This window comes from Cavia porcellus, unplaced genomic scaffold, assembly GCF_034190915.1.
Source record: "Cavia porcellus strain 051 isolate PalLab524CR breed Dunkin Hartley unplaced genomic scaffold, mCavPor4.1 scaffold_3, whole genome shotgun sequence".
Lineage (NCBI taxonomy): Eukaryota > Metazoa > Chordata > Mammalia > Rodentia > Caviidae > Cavia > Cavia porcellus.
Genome location: NW_026947486.1, coordinates 39,397,079 through 39,419,595, shown reverse-complemented (window position 1 = coordinate 39,419,595; position 22,517 = coordinate 39,397,079). Strand labels below are relative to the sequence as shown.

The window sequence follows — 22,517 nt, the reverse complement described above, 5'->3', positions numbered from 1 at the left end:
TTACAATGCCTAAGTTTTATTGGTCTTGTTCTCTACTGTTTTGTCCAACTTTATAATATCTAATAAGATAGACAATTCTTTTTAAGGAAACAAGGGACAACGTTGATAACCATTGTTGATAAACTTGTACTCTGTTCTACACCATGTGCTATGTCTATCCTTGGTATTGACTGACAGCTTTGTTTTGCCGTATTTGACTGTATTCTCCCCCACCCCAAGAAAGTAATAAGCACTAAGGAGTAATAAAATCCAAGATGTGTAAATTTTGTTGTAAAAAAGAGAGGGAAAAAAAAAAAAGAAAAAGAGCTCTAACGGATATAACAGCAAGTGTGTTGGGGGGTGTTAAACAGCTGACTTTATCAATGTTTTTGGAACATTGAACACAGCTGTTTGCAGTCTCCCTGTTTGAATGTCCACCTTGTGTTCCTTGATACTGTGATTTGAGGAACTATTTTCAAGAAAATAGTGTGTAATCTACTAGCAGGTAATTTCTTACTGTTATGGTTTTTTGTTTTGTTTTGTTTTGTTTTGTTTTGTAGTTCTGTATTGCGTGTACCCTTACGCCGCTTTGGTTTGTTTTGTGTTTTTCTCTTTTTCCTCTTAAATAAAAAAAAAAAAAAAAAAAGAAAACAGAAAAAAGTGAGAAATCTAAACTTTGGGGAAAAAAGGAAGAAAGAAAAGAATAAAAAGGAAAGAAAAAAGATGGAAAAGGAGACCAAAAAAGATGTGAAAAAAGGACAAAAATAACTAAAAAGAACTACACAAAACAAGGAACAATACAACCAGACAGGAAAAGGATAGCCAATCTGACAGAGACAAGGAAGAATAAAAATAATAAAATACCTCTGATGCTTACAAATCCTATCCCTGTCCAAGTCCCATCCCAGAAACGTGTTTCTTACTCCAAGTTTTCCATGGGAATTGTGCTTGGTGTGGAGCTGATCTTGGCCTCTGGATATGGAGGCTGAGATTAGTCTTCTGTTGGTGGGATTCTCCAGAGCCCACTGATGACTTCTTACTGCTGCTTCAGACACTTCCACATTGCTGGTGTTGCTAATTACTCCTCGTGCCAAAGACACATGCAAGCCTTCATGCTTAGGGTCTGCCTGGGTGTCTGTGCTGGTGATCTGGTCAATATTTAATATATCATTATTCATTTATTGACCACTATTATTTCTTCTTATGTGAACTGTCTATTCACTTTGCTTGCCCATTTTTGATTGGGTCTTTTATTTTGGGAATAGTCATTTTTAGTTTTTTATATATTCTAGATATGAGTTCTTTGTCTGAGGAATTGCTCACAAAATTTATTCTCCATTCTGTAGGTTGTATTTTCACTCTGTCTTGTTTTTTGCTGTCGCTGTTTTGTTTTTGTTTTTGTTTTTTGTGGGGTTTTTTTTTGGCTGGGAAGGAGATTTTAAATTTAATATGATCCCATTTGTTGATTCTCAGAACTATTTCCTATGCAGCCAGGGTTCTGTTCAGAAAGTCCTTACCTATGTCTATGACTTCAAGAGTTTTACTTTTGTCATACAGAAAGTTAAGTAGCATCAAGAATGTATATGAATCAAAGTTCCTTAAGTGCTTTACCCAATAAAATAAGACTTGTTAATATTGCACAATGTCAGTTACTTTTCTCTTGCTGAGAAAAAATATCCAACACCCAAAGTTAAAGAAGAAAAGGTTTGTTTAGCTTACAGTTTGTGGAGATTTCAGTCCATAATCAACAGACTTCAAGGCAGGTAGGCACATGATGGTGGGGCGGGGGGGGGCACCATTCATGGCAGCCAGAAGGCAGCAAAAGCAACAGGTGAAGGAGACAAGCCACTTTTTGTCCTTTATATTGTATCAAGTCTACCAAAATTAGGGCAGTGCCAATCCAGTGAATGGACTGATCCAGAAATCTCCCAACCTTATTCCCATCACTGTTAATCCCAGCATTACATCAACAATCAATAACACACTCTATATTCAACCACCTATACAAAAAGCCCTATGACCATATGAGGCTTTGAAGAAACATCTAGACACAAGCCATAACACTTTGATAATTTTTTGAGGTTTGGTGTTCATGAATTTCATTAGGTACACTTTATCATAGAAGCATTTTATTTCTCTAAAAATTTTGAAAGATAGTTTTGCAAGATATGTCGGTCTGTGTTGGAATCATTTTCTTTTAGGACTTGAATGGTGTTCATGAATTTCTTTAGGTGCTCTTTATCACAGAAGGATCTTATTTATCTAACAATTTTAAAAGATAGTTTTGCAAAATATGTCAGTCTGGGTTGGAAATAATTTTCTTTTAGGACATGAAACACTTCACTCCAAGCTTTTCAGGCCTTTAAGATTTGTGTTGATATGTTTGGTATAATTATAGTGGTTTTTTATGTGGTTTTGTTTTTGTTTGTTTGTATGGTTTTGGATTTTTAAGACAGGTCCTCACTATGTAGCCCAGGTTGGCCTTGAGTTCATGGATATGTACCTGCCTCAGTCTCCTGAGTGCTGGGATTAGAGGCATGCACCACCACACCAAGCTTCTTATGGAATTTCCTTTGTAAGTTATTCATTAATTTTCTCTACAGCTTTCAAGATTCTGTCCTTTTGTTGGACTTCTGGATTTGTCTATGATATGTCACAGAGAAATCCTTTTCTGACTGTGGCTATTTGGAGTTCTATATGCCTTACTTACCTGTATGTGAAATTCATTTACTTTATTTGCAAAATTTTCATCTATTATTTCATTAAACAGATTTTTCAAGCCATTTGTACTAACTTCTAATAAATACCACTAATCACTAATTCCAGTTAATCTTATATTAGTATTCTTTGTATCATTTAGGAGTTATTGGATCCATTTTTCATATTCTCTTGTTTTTTAAAATGTCACTCTAGTTCTGAGTGTCTGTTCTCACATTGCTTAATTCTGCCCAGGCTTTCAATTTAAAAGTTACTGAATTGCTACTTGGAGCTATTTATGGGCTCTCGTTTTTTTTTATGCTGGTCGTGTATGTTTTACATCACTTTTTAAATTTTATTTTAAGGAGAATAAAACAAAACAAAGAAAAGAAAACAAAACAGGCAGAGCAGCGCAGAGTAAAACAATGCAAATAACACACAATTTCAAAAAGAGACAGCAGAAAATCAACAGTGGCTACCATAATGTCTCTTGTTTCCTTCAAAATACTTATTGATATCTTCACACACAGTAAGTTAATACAAATCAAAATAGTAAAAAAAACCAATCAAAACACAAGATTGAGAGCCTTGGGCTTTCAGTAGCAACACTAGGAAATCAATAATGGCTATCATAATGTCTCCTTCAAAATAGCTGTCCATATCTTCATATATTGAAATCAGATCATTGAAAAAGACTAAAACCAATCAAAACCAAGAATAAAAGCATTATTGGCTTTCGAATCAAAATGATAGGAAATGATCAATGGCTACCATGTTGTCTCATTTTCTTCAGTGTAGCTGATCATACTATCACATATAATCGATTCTTGTAAACCATAAAGGTGAAGTTCTAGGCAAATGTAAGCCCAAACATGTACATCTATCATTTCTGTATTACAGGGGGAAACAAAACAACAGATAAATAAGTATAACTAAGAGCTCAAAATGATAACAATGTAGACTTTAAAAACAAGGTGGTAGGAACATAGTAATTTTTATTGTTTTGCATAGTTATCTTCAAAAATCTTACTCAAATTACCAGATGTAGTCCTGCTAAATTGTTCTAATCCTATGGATGTTATCTATTTTGTTCCAGGAACTAATAAAATTAGTAGTACCATCATCTTAGTAACCTTAGTGTATATATATATATAAATGTATATCTTATTTCATTTTTCTTCCTTTTTTTCTCCTTTTCCCTGTCTGAGTTATTTTTTACTCTCGAGCAGTTTCTTACCCTTTCACAATATTTAATGAACGTTTTGTATATTATTTAGTCTTTCAGTTTCTTACATTAGGGAGATAATATGGTATTTCACATGTGAGTTTGATTTACTTTACCTATGAGTATGGTCTCAAGTCACATTCATTTACTTATAAAAGCCTCAGTGTGATCTTTCTTTATAGCAGAGTAGTATTCCATTGTATAAAAATACCATATCTTTTTATATATTACTTAGTTGGGAATTTGGGTTGTTTCCAAGAATTAGCTATTAAAAATTGTGCAGCTATAAACATGGGTGCACATAACTCACTGTGGTATGATATTTTCAGTTCTTCTGGGAATATGCCTAGAAGGGGAATAACTGGGTCAAATGGGATCTCCAATACCAACTTTTTGAGGAAACTCCAGACTTATTTCTACAGTGGTTGCACCAGTCTACACTCCCACCAACAGTGCAAAAGTGATCCTTTTCCCCACAGCCTCTCCAGCATTTGTTATTGTTGATTTTCTTGATCCGGTCCATTCTTTCTGTAGTGAGATGGAATTCCAGTATGGTTTTAATTTGCATTTCTCTAATGACTAATGATGTTGAACATGTTTTCATGTATTTATTTGACATTTGTATTTCTTCAACTGAGAAGTGTGTATTCATCTCAGCTGCCCATTTCTGGGTTGAGTCTTTGAATTTTGGGGCCCTGGTTTGTTTTTAATTCATTGTAAATTTTAGATAGAAATCCTTTGTCTGAGGGACAGTTGACTATGATTTTTTTCCCAATTCGTGTATTTTCTTTTCATTCTGTTGGAATTTCTTTTGACAAGCCAAAACTTTTTAATAAGATGAGATCCCAGTTTTTGATTCCGGGAAGTATTTCCCATGAAGTTTGCTTTATGTTCATGAACTCTCTGCCTACCCCTGTGTCTTCAAGATTTCTACCTAATTTGTTTTCCAGTAGATTTAGTGTCTCTGTTTTAATACTTAGATCTTGATCCATTTTGATTTTAGTTTAGTGCAGGGTGATAGGCATGCATCTAGTTTTAGTTTTCATCATATGGAAAGTTGGTTTTTCCAACACCAATTATTAAAGAGGTTATCTTTCTTTTAGTGAATGTGTTTGGTCCCTTTGTCAAAGATAAGGTGGCTGAGTGTGTTTCCAATTGTGTTTGCATCTTCTAATCTATTCCATTGATCTTCATGTCTGTTTTTAGTCCAGTGCCATGCTGATTTTATCACAGTAGTTTTGTAGTATAACTTCAAGTCTGGGATTGTGATGCCTTCTGCCTTACCTTTGTTGCCCAGAATTGCCTTTGCTATTCTAGGTCTTTTCAGGTTCCAAATGATTTTTAGGAATGATTCCTCTAGATCTGTAAGATAATGTTAATGGTATTTTGATTGGAGTTGCATTACATCTGTATAACAATTTTGGGAGAATGGCCATTTTCTCAATGTTTGTTCTTCCTATTCATGAACACAGAATGTCTTTCCATGTTCTGAGAGCCTCTTCAATGTCTTTTTTCAGAGTGCTGTAATTTTCACTGAATATATCTTTTACTTTGTTAGATTGGTTCATATGTATTTCAGTTTTTTGGAAGTTACTATGCAGTGTGTGGTTTCTCTTATTTCTCTTTTACTGATTTCATTGTGTAGAGAAATGCTATTGATTTTTAAAATATTTTTAAAGAGAGTAAAACAAACTGTAACAAAACAGAACAAAGCAGATAAGAAAACAATGTAAATCACACAGATTTTAAAGCAAGACAACAGGAGATCAACATTGGCTATCATGATGTCTCTTGTTTTCTTCTAAATAGTTGTCTATATCTTCTCACAATGAATTCATACAAAACAAAATAGTATAAAACTGACTTTGTATCCAGCTACATTTCTGAATTTGGTTATTACATATAGAAGTCATTCAACAGAATTTTGGGAAGTATTCTATATATAGAGTATCATGTCATCTGCAAATAATGATAGTTTAACCTCTTCCTTTTCTATAGTTATTTCTTTTATTTCTCTCTCTTGTCTAATTGCTCTGGCTAATATTTCTAGCACTATATTGAATAGATGTGGGGATAATCAACATCCTTGTCTTGTTCCTGCTTTTAGAGTGAAAGCTCTCAGTTTTTGACTATTTAATATAATGCTAGCTGTTGATTTATCATAGATAGCTTTTATCAGACTGAGGTAGAGACCATCTATTCCAATTTTCCATAGGGTTCTTATTATGAATAAGTTGTACTTTATCAAAAGTTTTTCTGCATCTATTGAGATGATCATGTGATTATTTTTGGCTCTATTGATATGATGTATTATGCTTATTGATTTTGATATGTTGAACCATCCCTGCATTCCTGGGATGAATCCCACTTGGGCATGGTGTATAATCTTCTTTATGATTTGCTGCATTCTGTTTGCCAGTATTTTTATTGAAGATTTTTACATCCATGTTCATTAGGGAGATTGACCTGTGGTTCTCTTTGTTGGTTGGGTCTTTCTCTAGTTTTGGTGCTAGGGTAATATCTGCTTCCAGGAATGAGTTAGGGAGAATTACTTCCCTTTCAATTTCATTAAAGAATTTGAGAAGTGTATAAAGTATTCCTTGAATTTCTTGTAAAATTCAGCTGTAAATTCATCAGGACCTGGGCATTTTTCTTTGTTGGTAAGGTTCTAATTACATATCAATTTCATTAACTGAAATTGGGTTATTCAGCAGTTTTACATCTTCTTGATTCAGCTTTAATAATTCATGTATTTCCAGGAATCTCTCCATTGCTTGTGTGTTATCAGAGCTATAAGTGTAAAGGTTTTCAAAATAGATAATGATGATCTTCTGTATTTCTACAGGGTCTATAGTGATTTCATCCTTTTCATTCTTTGTTGCTTGAATTCGAGTTTTTTCTTTCCTTTTTAAAATAAGGTTAGCTACATATCAATTTTATTTATTCTTTCAAGGACCAACTCTTTGATTTGTTAATTCTTTGTATTGCTTTCTTAGCCTCTATTGCATTGATATCTGCTCTAATCTTTATAATTTCCTCCCGTCTTTTGGTTTTGGGCTTGACTTGCTCTTCTTTTTTTAGATGTTTGAGGTATAGCATCAGGTTTTTTATTTGTGTTCAGTCTGTTTTCCTGATTTGGGAATTTACTACAATAAAATTCTCTGAGGACTGCTTTCACTGCATCCCACTGGTTCTGGTAAGATGTACTCGTATTTTCATTTACTTGTAGATATTGTTTAACTTCCTCTTTAACTTCTTCTATGACCAATTGATTGTTCAGGAGTGTATTATTTAATTTCCAGGCTTTTATGGAGTTTTTGCAATTTTTGCCATTAATTTCCAGTTTTATAGCATCATAATCAGATAATATAAATGGGATAATTTCAATTCTTTTGTGTTTAATTAAGTGTGTTCTGTGGGTTAGTATATGGTCTGTTTTAGAGAATATTTCATGTGCAGCTGAGGAGAGTGTTTATTCTGATGTTGTTGAGTGGAACACTGTACACATCTACTAAGTCCTTTTGTTCACAAGTTTGAATAAATTCTGTTATTTCTTTGTTTATTTGCTGTCTAGTTGATCTGTTGCTGTGTCAAAAAGGTGTTAAGGTCTCCCATTATAATTGTGTTATTTCTTATTTTATTTTTCATTTCTATTAATATTTGTTGTATATAGCTGGGTACATCCATATTTTATGCATATATTTAGGATTTTTATCTCTTCTTCTTGAAGTTTTCCTCTAACTAGTATGTTGTGACCTTCTGATCATTCTTGGTTTGAAATTCACATTTTCTGCAAACAGTACAACTACCTCTGCTTTTTGGGGTGGTTCCTGTTGCATGAAGTATTGTTTTCCATCCTTTGACTTTCACTCTATGAATTTCCTTTTGGGTTAGATGGATTTCTTGTATAAAACATATGGTTGGATGTTGTTTCTTGATCCATTCTGCCAGTCTATGTCTTTTAATTGATGGATTGAGGCCATTTACATTAATGGTTATAACTGATATATATATATATATATGCTCATTTTTTCATGTTATCTTTCTGCTGTTGGTTCTTTATCTTTCCCCTCTCTTTAATTGTCTGCCTGCTTGTGGCTTTTTTCTGTTGGTGTTCTTGGAGTCGTAGTTGTTTTTATGTCTATATAGAACATCTTTCAGCATTTTATGCAAGGTTAGTTTGGTGGTCATGAAGTTCTTCAGCTGTCATTTGTCATGGAAGTATCTTATTTCACCATCCATTTTGAAGGACAGTTTTTCAGGGTACATCAGTCTAGGTTGGAAGTCATTTTCCTTTAGAATTTGAAATACTTAACTCCATGCTCTTCTTGACTTCATTGTTTGTGTTGACAAGTCTGCTGTGATTCTGATAAGCTTTCCTTTATAGGTCATCTGTCTCTTTTCTCTAACAGCTTTTAATATTCTGTTCTTGTGTTGAATTTCTGGGATGTTGATTATTTTATGTCTGGGTGTAAATTTGTTTTGGTTATCACTAATTAGAGTCCTATGACTAATTGAAGTCCTTCTTCACTTATCTGTATTTCAGTTTCCTTTCCCATGTTTGGGAAATTTTCTGCTATTATTTTTGTAAATAGTCTTGATATAATTTGTGCTGTCACCTTCTTTTTCATTTACACCTATCGATCTTATATTATTTTTCTTTGCATCATCTTGCAATTGTTGAATTGTTGTTTCCTGATTCCTTGTTATTTTTAAAAGGGTTTTCTTTCTTGTTTAGTACCTGCAATCATGTCTTCTAGGCCTGAAAATCTATCTTCACATTCATTCTGGTGGTTTTGCCTGCTCTTGATGGACTTTTCATTTCCTGGATATCTCCTTGAATCTGTCTCATGCATTCTGTTGCTTTCTTATATTGTTCTTGCAAGGTTTCCATCTTTTTACATTGTCCCTCAATTTTTTAACTATTTCTTCTTTAGATGTGTTCATTTCTTTTATTGTGTTTATCATTTCTTCTTTTACCTGGGAGATTATTTCTGATTTGAGTTCCTTTACATCTTCATGGAGTTGCTTCTTTACTTCAGTTGCTATCATTTCAGAAGTTTCAGGTGTGTGACTCATATTTTCTTCTATGTCCATGTCTCCTAGGCTTGTTTAGGATAGGCTGAAGGTTTTAGATTACATTTTGCTCTTTTTTTCATTTTCCTGTTTTCCCTGGGTCCCTAGTGGCATTTAAAGGCTCCCCAGATAAGGGATGTTCACTGGGTGGACCTTTGGCACTCCCCATGTGGCTCAACAAAGCTCTCCAGCTGTTTCGGATCACTGATTAGAACCCTACCCGGTTCTGTGCAGTGTGGTAAGGCTAAATGGTATGTGGAGTATATTGGGCAGGCTTTCAGCTCATGCTATGTGGCACACAAAAACTGCCAGGATTCTTGGGGTCTCTAGATGAGGCTCTACCAGGTTCCAAGCAAATATCCACCACCACACAGCTAGGTAGGGATTTCTGTGGCAGGCTTTAGCTCACATGCATTGGCTCCAGGATACCACTAGATGGGGCCCAGCTAGAATCCAAGTGGTGACCTAGAGATCATACATTGTTAGAGGATATTGGATTTGAGCCTACCAGGTTCCAAGCAAAGTCCCACAGCTGCATGGCTAGGAAGGGATCACTGGGGCAGGCTTTAGCTCACCCAAGATGTCTTCTGGCTATCTAGAGGTTGCTAGGTGGGGCCCAGCCAGGACCCAAGTGATGATCTAAAGGTCCCACACTATTTGGGGATGATGCCAAGGGGCCTAGAGGTTCCAAGAAGTGTCTTGTGGCTGCATAGCTAGTTAGGGATCACTGTGGTGGGCTTCAGCTCACATATGGTGGCTCCCTGCTCTATTTTATATCATTTTACCTAATTATTTTTATTCATGTCTTGTCTTAGTTACTTTTTACTCATTGATGAGACAAATTAGTTACTTTTTACTCATTGATGAGACAAATACCTAACACTCAAAATGAAGGTATGAAAGGTTTATTTCTTACAGTTTATTTCTTGTAGTTTTAAGTCCATAGGCAGCTGGCGGCAAGGTAGTGTGGCATGATGGGGCAGCTATTCATGGCCACTGCAAACAGCAAAAGCACTAATCAGCAAAAGAGAGAGATACATTTTCCCACAGATACATCATATCCTGGATCCACCCCTGAGCAGGTGAAACCAACCACCAATCTAAGTGCTAGACAACGAACCAATCACAAATGCTAGATTTGATTGTATCCATAGTTGCATGAGGCTTGGGAGCTACTGACATAAACCATGACATTCTATCCCTGGCCCACAAAGACTCATGCAAAAGACATATACAAAATACACATAGTCCATCTCCAACAATTGCCAAAGTCCTAACATTTTCAGCATCACTGAAAAGTCCAAGTCCCAAGTCTCCTCAAGATCTATGGCAAAGTCTTAACTGTAATCCCCTGTATAAATGAAACAAGGTTAAACATTTCCAAAATGCAAAGACACACGATAAACAATAACATTCCAAAGGTACAAACAGGGAAATACAAAGCATTGAAAACAAAGCAAGTCTAAAATCCAGCAAGGTGAACACTAAGTCTTAGAGTTCTATGCTCAGCATTGAAGCAATCTGGTTGCAAATTCCAAAAGGCTGGCATGATTCTTTTCCCAAGGCACTTCTAGGGATTTTAGCTCCTGCAGCTTCTCTCTTAAACCACTTTTGCTCATTTTTTGCAGCTTTCCTTGGATGATCCACATTTCTGGCTTTTCCAGACTTCTGGGGTCTCCACTTCACCTTTGGCTTTATCCTTACATCTTTAGATATTGCCTTCTCATGGGCACACTGCTTGGCCTCCCAGGCCTTTTGCAGTTGGGGTGGAAGCCATCTTACACTCCAAATTTGTGTATTTTCCTTGCAACTAAAATCAGTGCCATGTGGATGCCACCAAGATTTTCTGCCAGCTGGAGCAGTAGCCAAGCTTTTCTCTCTCTTGGCTGTAGGAGTCAAGTGCCTGAATCACTGGGCTTTGTGAACCTAATTTTGAGGAAAAAACTGTCTATGTTATCATAATTCTGGAACCTGGTGTGGTTGCCATCATTTTGGAAAATCATATGGCTCCCACCATTTTGGAACCTCATGTGACTGCCACCATTTTGGAACTTCATATGACTGCTGCCATTTTGTAACCTAATGTGGCCTACATCACCATTCTGGAGCACAGTGCTCTGCATATTTCTCCTCTGAGAAAAGTCTTGCACTTTTGTGGTCTTGAGGCTGCAAAGGATGAAAAAAACACTGCTTCTTGGGATGCCCCCTGGCCATCTTTTTTATTTCTCTATTTCTTCTCAGCAATTGAAGTCTCAGCTCTATCTTTTAAATTTTTTTATTTTAAATATAATAAAACAAAAGAGAACAAAACAAAGCAAATCAGAAAAGAATAATGCAAGCAACACAGCACTTCACAACAAGACAACTGGACAACAGTAGCTACCATAACATCTCTTTTCTTTGACATAGTTGAGCATACCTTCACACACATTAATATCAAATATAACAAAATAATATAAAACCATTCAAAAGAATGAAAGCATTACAGGACTGCAAAACCAAATAACAGGAAATGAACAATGGCTACTATAATATCTCATTTTCCTCAAAAAATCTGTTTTTACAGTCTCACATAATAAAATCAAATAAAATGCAACAGGATAGAACCAATCAAAACAGAAGAACAAAAGCATGGTAGTACTTCAAAATAAGATGATAGTAAATCAGCAATGGTTGTCATAATGTCTTGTTTTCTTCAAAATAGCTGTTCACACCATCACACGTAATAAAATCAATCAAACCATGAATGAAAATATTACAGGACTTCAAAGCAATATAATAGGAAACCATGATTACCATGAAATATCCCAATATATTCAAAATAGCTGGCCCTACCATCTGACAGCATAAAATCTAACAAAACAAGACAGAACAAAGCCAAACCTAACAAAATTGTGTAAACAATACAAGAGTTCAAGATAAGACAATAAGAAATTGACATTACTTTCCATATTTCCCTCCTTGGTGTTTCCTTCCCTATCACTCTTTTAATAACTATTTTACTTTTGGATCCCATTAACTCCTTGTGTTTCTTATGCTGGGATTCATGTGTGTGAGTTTGAATTATTTCAGCCATGGGCATGATCTCCAGTGGTGTCCATTTACCTACAGGGGCCTTGAGATTATTCTACTTTATAGCTGGGTAGCTTTCCACTGCATGAAAATACCATATCTTTCTTATCCATTCTGCAGTTGATGGCCAAGTTACTCTTGCTTTTTTTTTTTTTTTTTTTTTTGGTCTATCACTCTTAAATTCTGGTTCTCTGCATCATCTTGCAGCCACTGAGTTGTTATTTCTTGATTATGTGTTATTTTAAAGAGATCTTTACTTTCACAATCACTAACTGCAATCCTGTCTTCAATGTTTGAAAGTCTACCTTCTGTCTCTTTCAGGTGGTTTTTCCAGTTTTTGATTGAATTTTTAATTTCCTGAATCTCTCTTTGAATCTGTTTCATGCATTGTAATTTCTTTCTACATTCATTCAATGTTTTCATCATTTTCCTGTGCTCCTCTTTATTGTCTCTGTCTTCTTTAGACCTGCTGAACAATTCTTTCAGTATGTTTGTGATTTCTTCTTTTACCTGAGACATTATTTCTGATTTGACTGCTTTTACAATCTCATGAAGTTGTTTATTTACTTCAGTTGCTATCCTCTCAGAGATTTCAGATGTGTGACTTCCATTTCCTTCCATGACCATACTGTGTGTGGGGGCTATTGTGTGTGGACTAGAGGTCTGAGTTTGCCTTTTGCTCCTTCATCTTGACATTCTCCTGGGTTCTCCCAACAAGCTGGTTGTGGAGTACCAGGCATTTCCCATGTTGGCTGCCCCTAAGCAGTGCAGGAGGATGGGACAGGCACCTGCATTCCTCTGATTCCAGATTTACACAGAGGTAGCAGAGTGTGGAGCCAGCTTCTCCAGACCTGTGCAGCTACACTGTGGCTTCGCTGATGATCAGGTGCATGGAGGTGGGACTGCGTCTCTCAGCCTGTGTGTCTACACTGGGACTCCCACAATGGTGGCAGACACACAGGGATGTATTTGTCTGATTTTGCTTGTGGATTATGGCTGTCTGAGGGAACCAAGAGCCTCAAATGTTGGCCTATGGATGCACAGGGCTTACCTGGCTGTGTGTTCATGCTCCTGCTGGCTTCCTGTGGGAAGGAGCCTTCTGATGGCAGCTCCCTGAAGGTAAAGGTGGATCTGCTGGTTCTTTCTGCCCACACTGGCTGCCTGTATGTTTTGGCCTTTTGGTGGTAGTGCACAGTGGGCAGAGGTGGATCTGTCTGTCTCCTTTGGCTGCAATGGGCATACAGAGGAAAGGACCTTCCAGTGGTGGTCCCCAGCAGGCAGAGTGGATCTTCTCTTGGTTCTGTCTGCCTATGCTGGGTTTGTGGATGAAAGGATCTTCTGGCAGCCATACCCAACAGGCAGAGGCGGGTCTTCTCTTGTTTCTCTCTGCCCGTGCTGCTCTCGCCTCTGTCTTTACAATCCACATCTTTACTGGAGTTTTCCTTCTGGCCCAACTCACAGTGTTTTAAATTATCCTTCTGAGCTCTTTGCTCTTGATTTGCAACATAAATCTGGCTAAAAGCCCCCAACAGTAGCCATGCCATAGCTTCAACATTTGGCTGACTTCAAATTTCTTCTCCCAGATTAATCAGCCCACTGCCCTTAATCTTAGTCTCAGGCAAAGTTTCTGGCATGAGCAAAATGCAGATAAACTTTCTGCCAGGCAATAACATACATCAACTGGAGTGAAACAACCAATGCAGTCCTTCTTTCCAGCAGAAACCTCCTGAACCTAGTCTTTACCAGTTGACTTTTATCTGCCTTCTGGACTCCTGAGCTCTGACCAGAATCTTCTCTACAGAACAGCCTAAGCTGTTCCAGCTCTATGCATTCAGGCGACATCTCTGAACCTTTCCAAACTCTGCCCACAAGCCATTTCCAAAGACTCTTGAACCCCATGGTGAGGATAGTCACAGCAACAACCCCTCTCCTCCTGTTCGAAATTCTGTCTTAGTTACTTTTTACTCATTGTTGGGACAAAGTACCCAACACCCATAATGAAAGAAGAAAAGAATTGTTTCTTATAGGTTGGAGGTTTCATTCCATACTAAGTTGGTTGCAAGGCAGTGTGGCATGATGGGGCAGCCATTCATGGCCACTGCAAGTAGCAAAAGCACTAACCAGCAAAAGAAAGAGACACACCTTCTTTCTGCAGATACATCATATTCTGATTCCACCTCTTGGCTGGTGAAACGCTCACACCACCAATCCAAGCTCTAGACAATGAGCCAGTCACAAATGCTAAATTTGGTCACATCCATAATTGCATGAGGCTTGGGGGCCACTGACATAAACCATGACATGTCTTCTTTATACTTACTTATGAGTTTAGCTGGTCTAATATTTTATTGCCTATGTCTTCTATAAGCATCCCAATTACCTTATTAAATTATTTTGTTATCTCCCCTGACACCATTTCAAATAATTTGGTGTGAAGCATTTGGTTTCCTCCCCTTTGAAAGCCCTGTGGATTGGCTTTGGGGCAGTTGAGTTCGAGGAGGTGTTTTGTGGACTTGTCTTCTCATGTTTCTATTTTTCTTTGTTTGTTTTTGTATTGAGGCTTATATATTTACTGTAGTGGAAAGTTTTTTTTTCTTGTAGAAGGCCTCTTTAGTTAATGTCTATTTTTCAGTGGTGTCCTCTGTGCCTAGCCCTCTACAGGCCCTTGCCTCTGTTCCACAATCCAACCAGCTTGATTTACTTGAGATAGGGTGTTGCAGAAGATTTGGTGCAGTACCCAGTTCTCCTGACATGAGCTACAGTATTACTCCTAAGCAATATTGGCATCTCAAGAATACCAATTAATAGCAATTTGACTATAGAAATAAAATCAGCCTCATTTATAGCATTAAATACAAACTGAATATCAACAAACCCTTACGACCAAAAATGGACTACCCTTGTCCATAGTAAAGAGATCTATAATTGTAGCATGAACACTAAGACAAATCAAATATTGACCTTCTATTGGACTTGCAGTAAATGTCTACTAAATGAAATAACTTCACCTCTACTAACAATAACACACTATTCAACAGCAATAGTATAAAATTAACTATCTTGAAATTTATAAATCTTACTATTTATACTAGTGAAGGTGGAGAGTGAACTGGAGAGTGAAAAAGGCAAAATTTGGAAAATTAATAAAATATGATGAAAAGAAGAGAAAAGTAAGACAAAGAGCCCTTTTAAGGAGTAAAAGGAAATTAATAGTGATACAAAACAGTGTCTAGAAAAAAGAAATAAGTAAAAGAAGAAAAATGATAAAAACACAAGATAAAAGAAGAAAGAAGCAAAAATATACTTGGAAGGGATGAAGTTAAAAGGCAAAAATAAAGAAACTAAAAGAGAAGAAATAAAAAGGAGAAAACTCCATAAACCCCCAATAAAATACCTGAAGAAAGACAAAAATAATATAAAATAGTTAAATCAAAAAAAGATGGAGAGAGAATTCCTGTGTTATCAAATGAGTGTTCCTTTCCATGATCTGCAGTCATTGTTTTTTTGTCTTTTTCGGTACCAGGGATCGAACTCACGACCGCACACTTGCAAGGCAGGTGCTTATGCCGCTGAGCTAAATCCCCAGCCCCGATCTGCAGTCTTGAAATAGAGGCAGATGCAAGTATTTTGCCTAGCTTTAGAGATTTATGAGTCTTTGAGACACTCTCCTGGCACTAGAAGCCCCTATGTTCATTCCCCCAGGCTGCAGTTATGGTTCAGGCCAAGGTGTGTCCTTGTTCCCATTTGGTAGATGGGAAACACCATAAGCCCTTTGTTCTCTACTGGATGTAGGCTGCAAGGCAGTGGTTAAATTGGGCCATTGGACTTAATTGCAACATTCATGGGCTTTGGTTGCTCCTGTCTTGCAATATACATGGGCCGAGGTTGCTCCCATCTCTCACCAGATATTGTCTTCTTCCAGGATTAGGTTAGTTGTTTAGTCTTTTCCTCTTATGCCTTGTGCCATGTGCCCCTGGGAGCATGGAACCCACTTCTCTTGCTTGGATCTGCTTTCTCAAGTGGAGAGGATGTTGATCAAGATATGTTCTCTCATATGGGGTGAGGCACTGCTCCTCTGGCATGGATCTTCTATAATTGTTTTTTCTTAATGAGAAAATAATCTGTGAAACCTTTTTCCATTCATTGGTGGAACTTCTGAATGGAATAGGGAAATGTGACCTACAGCAGTGGCCCCTGGGCAGCAAAGTGCCTGCCTTACTCCAGTCTTGATCTTGCTTTCTTTCTCTCTGGGCCTTAGGATCTGGGCAGCAGGCCCAGTGCCAGGAGCTGAGGTGGCCCTACCCAGGTCAGCCCAGTGGTGTGGCTGTCTATTTTATTAAGAAAATGCTCTCTAGATTGAAGATGCATCCTGTTCTCAGCCTCTAAACTACATTGAGATATGCAATTTATCTCTGTATTTTTAAGCCTTAAAGGTTTTGCAAAATGAATTTAATGCCACTAGTTTTCCAGTGTTTTATCAAAAGAGGAAAACTGTAAACACATCACAATATTGATAGGAACTTTTTAAATTTTTTTGAAACAAAATTTGGTATAACAATTGAAGTGACTTTAGTAACCATTTTAGAAAAGGAAAACTATGCTCCAAACAGATGGAACATGAACGCAAGGAAGAGTAGCTATTCTAATATATAACAAGGTTGACTTCAAACCAAAATTGTTCAGAACAGACAAAGATCACCACAATAAGTAAATGGAACAATTCACCAAGAACAGATAACAGTTGTAAATACATGTACTGAAAATATCACTGCACCCAATTTCGTGAGCCAAAAACTACTTGGCATAAAAGGACAGCTGTATACCACTATAAATATGTCAACTACATTAAAAAATCAATAAGAAATATCAGAATTAAACTAAACCATAGTACAAATAAATTTAACAGCTATCATCCAACAACAGCAGAATATTCTTTTTTTCAGTAACCCAAGGAACTTTCTTAAAAATAGACCATATTTTAGGCCAATAAAACTCAGTAAATACAAAATAATTTAAATAGCATCTTGCATCTTATCAGATCACAAAGAAATGAAAGTAGAAGAAATCATAAATGATACAAACACTTGGAGATAAAATAATATACTCTTTATTTTTATTAATAGTTTACAGTATGGACTGATTATATTCATTTTATGGATTTGGTATGTGTACATAATGCATCTGAACATCCTTTTTCTTCTCCTTTCCCTCTCCTCCCACCTTTCTTCCTCCATCTCTTTATCACCTTCCCATTTCACAAAGATCTTTCTCCTTATGTCCTATTATCTTACATTTTCCTTTTTATTTATATTTTGCATTTTTCATATAATCAAAACCATGTGATAATTTAAGATTTTGTGTCTGATTATTTTACTAAACATTATGGTTTCAAGTTGCATCCATCTTCCTACAAATGACTGAACTTTATTATTTTTGGCAGAGTAGTACTCCATTGTATATAAATGCTACATTTTCATTACCCATTCATTTATTGATGGACATAAAGGCTGCTTCCAAGATTTATCTATTATATAACCATGCTAGGTCTAGCTATGTAGTTCAGGTTGACCTTGAACTCACTTTGTAGCAAGCGGGGCCTCAAACTTGCGGCAATTCTCCTGACTCAGCCTCCTGAGTGCTGGGATTATAGGTATGCACCACCACACCAAGCTGAATAATACACTCAAATATTTGAGGCTTCATGGAGGAATTCAAAGAAGTTTTAAAATTTCTACAATGGAATAACAATAGAATTAATGAGTGCACCTTGAGATCATGATAAGTGAACTGAATCAGGCACAGAAAGGTAAATGTTGCATGGTATCTCTTACATGAGAAATTCAACCTATAAATAATTTAAAGAACAAAAATAAAGATGATACCAAACAGAGCAGTAACTTGGAGGAGTTGCAAAGGGAATCTGAGGATGGAGAATGAGATGAAAGGTTAAGGAGAGGAACAGAAAGTAAAAATGATTAAGTTGCAATCTGTACATGTACTAATTCCCCAAGATAAATAGACTTATTATGTTTTGCAAACATATAACAATTTTAAAAAGAAACTAAAAGATAAAAGACAATGTCATTACAATATGTCATAATCTGTGGGACATAAAGCAGTCCTGCGCAGGAAGTTTATGAGTGTCTACATTAGAAAAACAGAGTCATCCTAAATAAATAACCTACAGTATATCTCAAAGTCCTAGAAAAACAACAATAATCCAAACCCAAAATAGTAAATGGAAAGAAATTATAAGGATAAGAGTAGAAATTAATGAAACTGAGATTAAAATATAATAAAGGATCAATGCGTGGTTTTGTTGAAAGGATAAATAAGATTGATAAACTTTTAGCCAAACTTACCAAAAGAAAAAGACAAAAGACCCACATCAATAAAATTAGATGAATTAGAAGTGAAAAAGATAGTCACCAAAGACCATTGAAATCCAGAGGATTATTAGAAACTATTTTAAAAACTTATATTCCATATACTCCAATAAATTGGACAATGTGGATGAAATGAATAAATTCTTCAATATGTACAACTTACCAAAATTGAATCAAGAAGATATGAAAACTCTGAACATAAGAACAACCAATGGAAGTTATGCAGTAATCAAAATTCCACCAAGTAAGAAAACACCAGGACCTAATGTGTTCACCACTAAATTTTACCAGAACTTTAAAGAAACGTTAATATCTGTTCCATAAAATTGAAAGGAAGGAGTGTTTCCAAACTCACTCCATCAAGCCACCATTATCCTGATACAATAACCAGATAAGGATACAACAAATGAAAAAAGAAATGAAAAGAAAAAGTGTAAGGAATAGAAAGAAAACTACAGGCCAATATCCTCCAAGAGTGTAGATACAAAAACACTCAATAAGATATTTTAAAACAGAATTCAACAAATCATTAAAAAACTATATACCAAGACTAAATTGGTTTCATGCCAAGGATACAACAATGGTTCAACATATGTAAATCCATTAATATGACACACAATATAAATAGAATCAAGGGTAAAAAATTATTTTAGTAAATACAGAATAAAACCTATACCAAAAATCCAACTTTCCTTCCTTCACAAAAACCCTCATTAAAATAATTATAAAAAGTCTTTATCTTAAATGGATAAAAGCCGTATATGACAACCCACAGCCAACATCATACTAAATGGGGAAAAGTCAGGAAATAGACAAAGATATCCAGTCTCGTCAATACTTCAATACAATACTCAATACTTTAGCCACAGCAATTAGTCAACCAAAAGAAATAAAATGAATACAAATAGGAAAGGAAAAAGTCAAATGATCTCTAATTGTAAATAATGTGATCCTTTGCATAGAAGATGCAAAAACTTCACCAGAAAACTCTTACAACTGGTAAACAAATGCAGCAAATTGTCACAATACAAAATTAACACAAAAAACCAATAGTGTTGCTGTTCACCACTAATGAAGTTACCTAGAAAGAAATTAAGAAAACAGTTTCATTCGTGATGGTTTCACGATAAAGAGCGAAATAAAAGACAGACAATAGGAAGTAGGGAGAAAGATCTTTCTCAAATGGGAAAGGGATCAAGAGATGGAGGGGAGACGGGATAAAAACAGGAATTAAGAGTGGTATGTATATCCACCAACGTCACACAAAGCAAGTCAAAGTTATTTACTGTAAACGTGCTAATAAAAGAGGGGGGAAAGCTAGTCACAGGTGTTAGGTATTTAGTATAACAACTAGATACAGGAAAGTATCCTTTACTAAGCTAGGAAATACAGGAAGAGAGTTAGTTCATATAAAATATATTGAGTTGAGGTACCTGTGAGTACTTCAAAGGAAGACAGTGAGTATTCAGCTGGATGTATAGTTATAAAGCTCAATAGAAAAATTAGTCATCCTAGAAATGTAAAATAGGGCATTCTCCATGCCTCAGTTAAAATGATCATTGATAACTGGCACATTTAAAGCATACTGTGTAAAAGATCACTCAAGTAATCCTCTTAAACTTCCAGAAATTATTATCCAATGATTTTAACCTCAAAGCCATCAATAAGTACCTGTTCTTTTCTTAAAACCATTAACAAAGACTGGGAGTGTAGCTGAGCGGTAGAGCACTTACTTGCCTAGCATGTGTGAAGCCCTGGATTTGATCCTCAGTTCCAAAAAAAATAAATAAGTAAAAATAGTAAATCACATTTTATTTCTTGATCAAGGTGGAAGCAACTCATACCTTTGCTTTATAAAAATCAATGAAGTTGTACATTTATGATTTATATACAATTTTCCATATATGTAAAATAAAAATTTTAATAGACAAGAAATTTAAATACCTAAGATTTAACCTAACCAAGGAAGTGCAAGACCTCTGTAAAGAAACTACAGAACTTGAAGAGTATGTTGAAAAATGGAAAGACATCTCCTGCTCCTACCTAGGAAGAAATAAAATCATTATAATGGCCATGTTACCAAAAGTGATACATAGTTTTAATGCAATCCCTATGAAAATACCGGCAACATTATTTTCATAACTAGAAAAAACAATCTAAAAACGTATACAAAACCAGAAGAGACCTACAATAGCCAAGGCAATCCTGAGCAAAAAGAGCAAAGTGGGAGTCATCAAAATTCTATAACTGGGCTGGGGATGCAGCACCTGCCTGACAAGTGCAAGGCCCTGAGTTTGACTCTCAGTACCCCTCCCCGCCAAAAATTCTGTAGCTCCTTTGAAGAAGTGGTTGGTTGAGGATTATGACAGGGAAGACATAAGAGAATCTTATAGCATCTTATGGTTTCCAAAAGTAAAGAAACAATCAAAAGAGGATAGTACATGTCAAAGAGACTTAAGAATCAACTGGGAAGTGTTCCTCATGGCTAAAACAGGAACACTCTGAATGACAAAATAGCTATCATTGTATGGGATTATAATCCATAGAATACACAGAATATCCATGGATATTTATTTATTTCTATGGATTCATGGATATAAATAAATAAATAAATAACTGAGAAGTGATTAATGGTAGAAGAAAAAATCTTCCAATTAGGTGAATTTTGGTTAATATGTTTTGAAGAAAAATAAGATTGCCATTAGGCAAGCATTGAAATAATAGCTGTTTCAGGAGAGACATACTAATGGATGTTAAAATCAGTGGATGAGAGTTTAAGCAGAAAGGATACTTACGTAGTCTCAAAATGTCTCCCCAATGTTAATATATGATTATTACAAAATATTCAGTAGTTACAGAAGGGAAAGTACAACCTTAGTAGACATCACAGTAATAGGACATACTGATAGCTTGTACCTCTCACACAGTGCACTGAGAAGAGCAGGTTGCCTGTCTTGTGTACTTCCTGATAATGCATGATCTCACATTGAAAAAGTCAGAAAAATACCAAATTGAAGGACATTCTACAAAATTATGAATGGGCACACTTCACAAGCGTCAAGAAGCTGGGTGTGATGATGCATGCCTATAATTCTAGCACTCTGGAAGGCTGAAGCAGGAGGATTGAAAATCCAAGCACACCTTGGGCTCTGTTTCTAAGATGACAATATGTAATCTATTAACTAGTGATTTCTTACTGTATATTTTTTTCTTAAAATTCTGTATGACTTGTACCCTTTTACTGCTTTGTGTTTTTTTTTCTCTTTAAATAAAAAAAATAAAATTTAAAACAATGATTTGTGATGCAGTCTAGAAAAAGAACATTTGCTTAGCGTGTTCAGTGTCCTGGGTTCAATCCCTAGTATTACAAAAACAAAAGTATCAAGGACATGAAAAACAAGGAAAAACTAAGAAACTATCACCAAGGGGAAGAGACTAAGATTAAGGAGATGTGACAACTAAATGCAGCATAGGATTCAAAATTACATCTTGGAACAGAACAAGGAACATTGATGGAAAAACTGGTGAAATATAGACAAGTTATGTACTTTGGTTGATAGTTTTATAACAAAGTTAATGTTTTAACTCGGATGAAAGTTCTATGATTATATAAAATGTTAATATGTGATCTTTGTGGTTAATAGGTATGTTGGAATTTTGCTATATTTGCAACTCTTCTGTAAATCTCAAATTATTCCAAAATCTTAAATACTTTTTTAAAAGCCTATTCTCTCTTATAAACTGTAAGAACTGTAAGAAGGACCATGTAGCTTAGTACCTTGCCTATCACTGAATTACCCTAAAGTAAACAGCCATTTAGAAGACACTGCTTCAGTAAGAGCCTATATCTGAGCCTTCACTTGAAATAAAAATTTTTTAGACAGAATTTCACTCTGTAGTTCAACCTGGACTTTAATTTGCCACTTGGCCTGGGCTGGTCTTAAACTTTCAGAAATCCTCTTCTCCACCTCCTAAGAGCTGGGATTCCAGACATGGACCATTTTTTGTTTTTAAGCATCATGTCTATATTGGTGAGAGATCAGTACATGTAGATGGTGCAGAGAATATATTTCTGATTATAT

General features: G+C 35.8%; 1 protein-coding gene across 5 annotated transcripts in view; it reads left to right on the top strand.

The window, feature by feature from the left end:
• Nucleotides 1–22,517, top strand: part of Phka1 (phosphorylase kinase regulatory subunit alpha 1) — a 174,842-nt gene that overhangs the window by 59,203 nt on the left and 93,122 nt on the right. The window lies entirely within an intron of this gene.